The sequence below is a fragment of the Pararge aegeria genome, chromosome 17 (genome assembly GCF_905163445.1).
Source record: "Pararge aegeria chromosome 17, ilParAegt1.1, whole genome shotgun sequence".
Taxonomy (NCBI): Eukaryota; Metazoa; Arthropoda; class Insecta; order Lepidoptera; family Nymphalidae; genus Pararge; species Pararge aegeria.
Genome location: NC_053196.1, coordinates 2,480,893 through 2,491,318, shown reverse-complemented (window position 1 = coordinate 2,491,318; position 10,426 = coordinate 2,480,893). Strand labels below are relative to the sequence as shown.

Here is a 10,426-nt window from a genome sequence, read left to right as displayed (position 1 = left end):
TAAGACGTAGCTAAACGAAAAATATATACAACCCACTTCGCGTGAAAGTTACAGTAAAATATAAGTTTTCCAGTGTTATGACTAGGTGGCGCTCTCTCGATTCCGTACAAAATCGAACATCGAATGGGTTCAAAATCTGATATCACACTGATACCCGGTGTATTTGTATACAAATAGTGCGTAGTTACTATTTCTTGTGTGACGTCATCCGGCTGAATTCAATGGACGTTCTTTTTTCTTTTTGTTGCATTGAACAAACTTACGTTTTTTCTGACGTTACAAAATGGGATTCTAATTCCCAAAATATTCCATTCCAATTATTTTCAAGTGGCCAGTTTGATTATAATAATTCTCAAAGAGTCTTGTCGATGAAACTTTAAAAGAACAATATGAGAACAAATAATATCATAGTAAGTATGTTTCTTTGGAACAATTACAAGAAAAAAATCAGATTTTTTACGATGACGACATATTCCGCAAAACAAATAGGATGTACCTACTCCAAATAACTAGTGCTGGGAAAGAAAGGGGGGGATAAAAAGAGGGGATAATACCTATTCAGACAGTTGAAATAACGACAAATTAAAATAATTTCCTACCCGCTATTATATCATTTATAATTATTAAAATAACATTATATGTAGGTACGCTATTTTAAAACATAATTTATTTTATAACAGTATTAAACCATCCCAACCCTTAGTTTTTATTAGAAACTACCCGCAAAATGTGTTCAGTATAATTTATTTTAAATTTAATCTTATTGAAGTTTACAATTAAAATTATTGTACCTAGATAATTTTGGTTAATTTTTTTTTTTTTCTCATTAAAATTCGGATTACACACTATTATCATATTGAGATTGATTTCCGGTTGGATGCAAATAGTTATTAATATGAAAAGCTATTCAAAGTCAAAGTCAAATATTTCTTTATTGAAATAGGCGCATAGATGGCACTTTTGATGCGTACATTATACATGTAAAATATAACAGAATTGAGTTGATGGCGAAAACTAAATTCGTCAACTTAAAACTAAAACTTCGAGGGTTCCAAACGTGCTCTGGTCTAAGAAGAAGCCCACAACAAACTTAGTTGGTTGTTTTTTTTGTTAACACAACCTCACATTGTCACTTCAAACTATTAAAGAAGCAAGCTGGTTAGAGCAATAATTTACACCCAAGCACTTTTATCGTTGCTTAACGTAATCCTTTATATATGATATATATATATCATATATAAAGGATTACGTTAAGCAAAACGGTGTGTATATTTGAAAATAGACACACATATGTGTGTGTATATTTTCAAATATACACACACCTATATACCAAAAAACATAGTGTTTTTAAAAGTTAAATCGCGTTTTATGTTTTCTTTTGGTATTTCAAAAAGTATTCTTTTATATTTTGATAAACAATAAAAATCGCACAGATTTAAAAAAATTGTAACTGTTACGAAACAATGAATTTATGATACAAGTGATAAATCAAGAAAAATAAGTTTCTAAACGATGTCCCATAACTGTTATATTAATGTAATAGAGCTATGTGTCGGTGCACCTTTATTATTTCATATACATATTAATAATTTATATTTACCTCTACTGAATGATTCGATGAGAATAAATGTATTGTTTGATGGTTCGTATTTAATGTTTTTAAGTGCAATCTAATTTAACTTCGCGAATAACTTCTAAGTTTACATAACCACTGGATCTATGCCTTGAGTATTTTGAAGTTGTATGATCGTGTGCTCATCAAAATTTAGAAATAGCTTTAGTACAAGATTTCCCTCGCAATTGAGGACTCGTTTTAGAGTTTTAAAGTCTGTATCGTCAAAGTATATTTATTATATTTGTTTATTTTATTTAAAGTAAAATGTACTAAAAATCACTTGGTGTAGTCTCAAATCTATTTGCTTTTTGTGTCATAAACTTTCTTATTTTGAATTCAAATTTTAACCTTAACTCATTGCAAATAAGATCAATTTTACTCTTATATTCAAGTATTTGACGGCCGAGTAGCGCAGTGGGCAGCGACCCTGCATTCTGAGTCCAGGGTCGTGGGTTTGATTTCCACAACTGGAAAATGTTTGTGTGATGAACATGAATGTTTTTCAGTGTCTGGGTGTTTATCTGTATATTGTAAGTATTTATGTGGAAAAAATATTCATCAGCTAACTTAGTACCCATAACACAAGCTACGCTTACTTTGGGGCTAGATGGCGATGTGTGTATTGTCGTAGTATATTTATTATTTGATTATTCAAAAACGTCTCCTCGATTGCGAGCGATCTAACCTTGTTCAAAGGCTTGGGGTCCAAAGCGTCACATACGTATGTATACAATAGAAATACGAAAATGACGTTTGACAGTAAGGGTCGCGAGATTTACAGCTGTCGCAAGCCTGCCATGTTATACGTAACCACATTGTATTATTGAAAATACAAAGATGGATAAGATTGAATTAGATTTACTGTTATTTTTTCCAAAATTTCAATTGTCTTCCATTGCCGTGTCAACATTTTTAACATAATTACCACTTTCGGTTTAAGTATAGCGCTATTGAATGTCAATTGTTGATGGTCCTTCATTCAACTTGTGGCAAGAATAACTTCCATACTTATTCTTGCCACAAGTTGTCGTAATTTGTGTTTGTATTATCATATTTGGATGGATTTAAGGTTATTAGAAAAAAGAAATTTATCTGTTAAATGTCATTTTACGAGTTCCTTCAACCTTACGCACCGGTGAATCGGTGTCGTTACTTTAGATGGCCCCTAGCGTGGTTAGTCTTTATCCAAGAGTTGGTGAAACGTTTTTTTGTCCAAGCATCACCTAAATCATCCGATTTAAGCGTTTCCTAGGTTTAGTGAAAGTTTATATGTAAACTGACGTTACATTCATGTGAGCGTTCATCCACTGTACGCTGTATAGGAGAAGTATGTTAATAATTGACGTCGCAATACAAATTTGACACATTAACTTTACTTCAGTAACACCACTTCTTAGATACTTATTCCAAAATACGCAATCAACTTTGCAATCGTGCTTTGTGTTATCAGCGTGCGAAGAGTGTATTTTAGAAAATCTATGTTCTGCTCGGTATAAAGAATCAAGAAACCGATCAAGAAATTGTCCGAATGTCAAGGATTGTAGCAAATTAAGGTCTAATGTCCATTGAAATTACGATTTCCCCCTCATTGTGAATGTTGCTGTAAAAGCCCATTATTTATTACATTGTGACGTCATACTATTGTATCTCATAATGTCTGTGAAAATGAAGTGGCGTCATTGATATCGCCAAGCTCGTTTTGCATACGAATTTGTACCGCTGTATGTAGTTATATTTATATTCATTATTCCCTAATAGTAAGTTTGTACGCTGAACACTGAGCTTCTTTCGGCGCATCTTAAATTTTAATGTTGAGTACAAGCGATTACGTCAAAAGTATTGTGTAGAAAATCACGGCTCAGTCAACGCCGGCGATTAGACTGGAGACGTGTCTGATGTGTGTGAGAAAGCCCTTAAAAATCACTACTAAATATGACTTTGTCATCTTTATATTAACCAACCCATTATGACCGACTAGAGAACACCGGCTAAACCCAGAATAAGAAAGGTTTAAGCCGTACTCCACCACGCTTGCTAAGTGCGGATTAGTGGGCTAAACATGACTTGCCTTACCATTTCGCTGGCGCGTGTTGGGCGCTCCAAATGCTAACTTGTAGCAAATGGTAATTCGAACTTTAAATATGTATATTGTCGCGCCAGAAATGTTTTTTTTTAAATTTAATCATTAACGCATAGGTACAGAGGTGCCGAATCTGTTTTACACAAACCAATTGTCAGATCCAGAAGTACTGCTTTCCTTTTCATACTTACTTGTATAGTAAGCTTTTTGTGATAGCTCGTCCGGAGTAGTACTATCGCAAAGCCTGTACAAGGGGCTTTACACCTACACCTCAGGTTTATAGGCGGCGGTTTTCCAATAAAGATAGGTCATCAATTATTACATTATTTTTTTCTTATTTACACTTTTTCCCCCGCAAAAATTATATAGAATAGCATTTTGAAACGTAAATTGAATTTGGTTTATAGATTGCGTACAACAGAATCAGCACCATAATAAGTAGGTATATATGTCTGTCCCTTGACCTATTTTAAGGTATGAAGAATGTGCCAAGTACGCGTCGGTGTTGTAAACCGAGAATGGGCATATATAAAAAATGTATCACTTTCTCGCTCGCATGTGCAGTGAGCACACTGTGCGATCGAAAAGGCAATAGATTTAGGATTTAAGGGATAGTCGAATTATATTTGTATACTCGTATTTTATAAATATTAATATCTCATATTTTGTAACGTAATATGTATTAACCGATTCATTGAGTGCTCAATTTATTTAAATCGCTGCTTGAGTTTTACTAGGTTTGTTAGTGAAGCTTCTAGTGAAAGATGGTGACGCTGCGGTAGCGAATGAAATGGCTATATATTTGCGCGCGCACAATAAATTTAATCCCAAAATACATGATTGGTTCTACTGTATGTCATGCAACACAGAACCATCCGTGATTGGCCGGCAGTTAATCTGTCATCATCGTGACAAGCAAATTAAACGCATGCGGGGCACACTTCATAAGCCACTCCCACCGAGGCTATGTTTTCTTTAGGGGCTCATTTTGAGCAGCAGTTATGCTTCTATGTCCCATTCACCGATACAAAATTTCATGCTATAACGACCTGTCCTTGTAGCTTTTTGCATAGTAAAATCCAAAGTATGCTTTGACCTTTAATAATTACCACTTGAAATGATGCCATCACTTTTCTCTCTCATCACTCGTCTCTAATTAGAAAATGTTTGTACTATAAACATGAATGTTTTATAGTGTCTGGGAGTTTATATGTATTTCTGTATATTATTCATAAAAATATTCATCAGTTACGCTTACTTTGGGGCCAGATGGTGATGTGTGTATTATCGTAGTATATTTATAGTTGATTGGCGCTGTAATGTGGGACATTCTAGTATGAGCGCCAAAGGAAGTAAGATTGAAAGCACAGCTGTACGGCTTTATATGCAGGTTGATAGTTTTAAAAGTTTAGCATCAAGCTAGAGTGCTAAGTTTTATTTTGTATGCGAATAACTGAAAACAGCCTCGGCACGGTTTAGTTTATGTCTTCGTAAGACTAATCAGTCTCCGTTGCCTTTCACTATAAGCTTCATGCATAGGAAGTAGGTGTTTTTTTTTTTTAATCCTATTTAGGCTGCCAGCTTTAATTTCATAAGCGAACAAAAGAAAACACGCCGGGCGGCTTGACATACAGTCTATTAATTTAACTATATGCTACATGTAGAGTAATTTGGTGGTTTTAATAGTTTCAATATGGCCGCCAGTTTTTTTATATGCGATAAATTGAAAGTCGAGCCGCGCGGTTTGTGATCATTAAAATTTTACCATAAACTTCGTATTGTTAATTTTAATTGTTTGTTATCCGGCCTAGTCGGCCATCTTTTATTTTATTTGCAAGCAATAAGAAGCCGAGCCGCTCGGCTTTAGTTTGTATCCTCCTTAGTTTACTATAATCTTCATGTAAGGTAAGTGATACAAATAAGGCCTACCTAATTATAAACACTCATATCTTGATAAATATTCAAAAAAGATGATAAATAAAAGCACGATATTATTCTTTGGTTTATACATTTTATGTAATTAAGAAAAAATATTATAATCATTTATCAAAAATCACTTAAACAGAGGTAATTCTGAAACCTTAGCATTTGGCCTTTTTAAAACATAGTAACTTAACAAAGCCTATATACTTTACTTGTAGGAATTGTGTTATTAGAGTATAAATTATATAAAAATATGTACTTGTTAGCCATTTAATAAGTGCTTCCATGAGATCCTTGCATAACTTTTTAAATTATTTTACTAAATATTTTGCTTAAATTACTAGTCAGACTTGAGGTCGCAAATTAATAAAAAATAAAGAGTTACTTAAAAAAAAACCTATGCATACAAACAAAAGTTAGCAAATTAACATGTCTTCTCAAAAATATTACAAAATATTTAAAAATTAAATATACTTTGATAGGCCTTAATTAAATAAGGTAACTAAATAAGGCCTTGTAACATAATAGCATAATTTTCTTAGGAATATAATCAGTCTTAAACTGATAATACTAGTAGAGGTAACTAAAAAATCAATTTTCCTGACAATTAGGACATACAAATGCATCTAGATCACTTTTTGTTAAGCCAATGCAATCCTCATGGTACCACTGATGACACTCCACGCATTGTCTCATATCTGCAACTCTCTCCTCTTTACATGCAAGGCAGTACCACTGTTCTCTATCTTCACCCGATTTCAAGTTAATAGAACTTTTACTTTTTTGTTTGTAGGTTTTTTTTGTAGCTTTCTTTATAGATTTCTTCCCTTTCCTTGAATTATTTGAATTCTTCTTTTTTGGTTCTTTATCTGTATTAAATAAATCTTTGGTAACTCTCTGACCTTTATAATTTAATGCTTTTCTACGTGGACGGTTCTTAACAACATTGTAATCAGGTGTAGGCATAAATTTTTGGAAATCAGTCTTCTTACTTACAGCAATTTTGACCAAAGGTTCATCATCTTCAGTATCTTCGCCGTCGGACTTAGCTAAAGTAATGTTATTGGGATTTACATTTTCGATGTCACAATCTGTGTCTGAAGAAGAATAAATTCTTAAGCGTTTCGGTGGAATAAACCTGTTTATAAATGAGTACACATTGTCTTCTTCAGACGCTGTACTATACTGCTCTTCATCTGTACTATCACTATATTCTACAAGTCGTTTGGTAGTCTGTAAGCCACTGGGCCCGGGAAGATTGTCAAGACAATTTTGGTCATTAATATTTGTCCGGGGTGGTGTAATGTGCTCTACGGGGGAAGCAAATGAAAATACTCGAAGATCAGGTGTGCCAGGAGATAATGGCAAGACTTTTTCGGCATCAATCAGATTATGCAAATGCTGAATATTCGCGATGGGTGAGGACTGACGTGAATCAGTGTCTGTTTCAATGTTAGTATCGGATCCTGCCAAATTTTCGTGAGGTTTTCTTGCAATTGCATTTATTAATTGTGAAGATTCACCGCAGTCGTTTGAATTACTGGCACTAATACGACGCTCTGTCAAGATGGAAGGAGCGAAAGCAGTTTCAGGTATTGCATCCGCATTTAATGGATAAAGTCCAGTAGCTTTGAATCCACTCGTTATATTTGCATAGGTCATGCTCTTTGACCATACCTTAGATAAAATTACGTTAAATCGTGTTTTAGTGACCTGTTTAGCACGCGTTTCGTACATATATTGCAGAACTTCTTGATCCCAGTAAGATTCAAAAGGTTTGTAACAAGCTTTGTCAAGAGGCTGCAATTCATGTGTCGTATTAGATGGTAAACAATAAAGCACAATGTCATGTTTTTCAGCTGTTTCGGCAATACGGAAATCCAGATGACATTTGGCACCGTCAAAAATAAGAAGGCATTTTCCAGGAGGCTTATACTTTGATAAGTGTTCAATAAAAACATTAAACAACTCAGTTGTCATACTCCCTTTTGGTGCCATGTGCACAATTGATCCTGCAGGCAAATTGTCGTCATACTCCGGTTTCTTCCTTTTTCCCTTAAACAGGATCATGGGTGGTATCGGATTCCCTATAGCATTAGCACATCCAACTACAGTGACGTTCTCACCATGCTCAGAGCCTTGCATATGCACTCTTTTAGCACCTTTCTGAGCAATCACTGTTTGTTGGTGATGTAATGTAAGCCGACAACCCTTCTCGTCCATATTGTAAATTTTTTCAGGATGGTAATGAAGATCTAATTCATCGTACAGCTTACGAACTTCATCGAAATGATGAGCGACAATAGTTTTATTTAATTTTTGGGCCCGAGCTGGGTTTAAGAATTGTGCTTTTCGTTTAGCTAACTCTGGATTTCGTTGTAAAAACAATCTCAACCACCCTTTTCCTGCAAGTCCTGCTTCCTTGTTGAAATTATTGACAATGTTATATTTGACACAAAAAGCAAATGCTTGAACCCGAATCATTTTTGGCGTCAGAGGTATTCCTATTTCAGAAAATTTTATTATGCGGCTGACGAAATCTTTTTCTTGCTCTTTAGTGAAAATAGCGTTTCTTCCTAAGCTTTTATGTAAAACACCACTTTTCATATGATTTCTAATGGTTCTTCTCGGAACGCCATATTGCGCCGAAGCTTTGTAAGTCGACAGTCGGCCGCAACGTACATCACTAACTGCCGCTCTCAAACTTTCTTCGGACCACGTAGCCCGTTTTGGTCTTGGAGGAGACATCGATCACATATATTCGAATAGACATACGAAGCTAATCGATCTGTAAATAAACATAATAAAGTTAAAATTCATTAGACTCCTTTTAAGGCCTAGGGTCACAAATAAGGCCTATTATCAAAGCTAGGCTTTATTTAATACATCATACTTCGTAAATGTTTTATGCTGTATTTAATTCACATATTCTAAGAATTACAATTTAGAGTCATAGTTACCTTTTTAATGAGCTATATTGTGATCCACATTAATTCCTTAAAACCAAACTACACAATAAAATGCATTAAAACTCGATAGAAATTACGATAAATTAATAACGCGCCATGAAAACGCCCGTACTTCGCAAACGATCGGCCTCAACTGTCGCTGTAAACGCGAGCGGGCCGCTCGCGCTCTGTTTGCCGGTCCGTGGAGCTGTCGGCTATGTGTGTGTGAAGTATTTTTGATGTAAATGTATTTTAATCGACTTTTCGGCACTACAGGCTTTAATTGAGCATAGGCCTTATTTGTATCAGGTACCTTATAGTATTTTGATAATTTTTTAAGGTATGTACCGTGCCGCTGGTAACGTATTTGATTGTGTTGAATTATGTTGTCTATTAATTACCCGTGTATTTCATAATTTTGTATATTGTATCAGCGTATATTGTGTTGTGAACAGGTGTATTAAATTAAAAATAATATAGTTTTAAACCTCTGCTGCGATCTTTCATTTATAAAACTGCTAACGTCCACGTGGGGCTCTTTGGAGTGATTAACAATGATTATGATTAGACGCGCGCTTCTCATCAGTGGCGTGCATAGAGGAAAAAACTCCAGTAAATGTTACATAAAACTTAAGAATAGGTATACATTGTAAGAGTTATAAAAAGCCTTCTTCACAAGTACTTATTTATTACTCGTATTGGAGATTTTCTTAATTTTATATCATCTGCATACCCTGTGCATACCCTTTATGCACGCCACTGTTTCTCAGAGACACTTCTTTGTTTTTCTTGGCTTCTCTTTACAATAAAAATCGGTTGTCTGTAACGTCGGTTTACGGACGATAGTTGAACGTGACAACGCCATAAGTAAATATTGATGGAATGGTTGCATTTTTCAAAAAAAAAAAAAAATTGTAATGTGCTCTGTAAACTCAAGGAAAATGTATAAGTAATCAAATATTAAAAATTAGGCAGTTAAAATATTGTAATGTTATAATTTTAGTTGCAATATACCATATCACGCTCTTAAGGACCAAACTTGAAAACCTGGCTCCTCGGTTTATTAACATAGGCAAAGTAGCTAACCCTGTCTGTACTTTTGGATCTTTTAAACTACGCAATGGATTTTAATGCAGTTTTCAGCAATAAACAAAGTGATTTAAGAGGAAAGTTTATATGCCGTAAACATTTTATTGACGTGACAACGTCTTATAATTCGATGGAGCCAGCTGCACAAAAGTTCTATATTTACAAAATAATTCCTAAATAAACAGCAATTTATATTTGATCCCGAAATTCTTATCTTATACTAATATAAAAACAAAAGAGTTTGTTTGTTTGTTTAGTTGAACGCGAAGATCTTAGGGACTACTAGTCCGATTTGAATAATTGATTCAGTGTTGGATATCCAATTAATCGTGGAAGGCTACAAGGCGATTTATATCAGCATCGCTAAGACCAATAGGAGCATAGCACCAATGAAGAATGTTTCAAAATCAAGGGTTTTTAAATGCTAAGAGCTTCCGCTGCGTAAACGGTTAAAACTTCGATATAATCACGTATGACAAAGTTGTTCCCCTTTAAAAGTTCTAAAAAAAGGACAGCATGTCTATCTTTTAAGGTTAACTTATACGCGGCCAAAGTCGCCAGGGACCGCTAGTACATAATAAAATTCGCCGCTATATTTAAGGTACCTTTGACACCAGAAATTATAGTCAAGAGTAGTACATATTATCTTAGGCACAGATATACTTGAGACTACTACTCTGTTTGCTCAGTTTATTCAGCTGAAAAGAAAAAAGTATCAAAATATTTGCTCACGCGATTATCGTCATGTGGAATGTTGAGTCGACCGTTATT

General features: G+C 34.5%; 1 pseudogene; it reads right to left on the bottom strand.

Annotated features, from left to right (window-relative positions):
- Window positions 1-6,034: 6,034 nt before the first annotated feature.
- On the bottom strand, window positions 6,035-8,375 carry LOC120630896 (annotated as a pseudogene).
- Window positions 8,376-10,426: the final 2,051 nt, after the last annotated feature.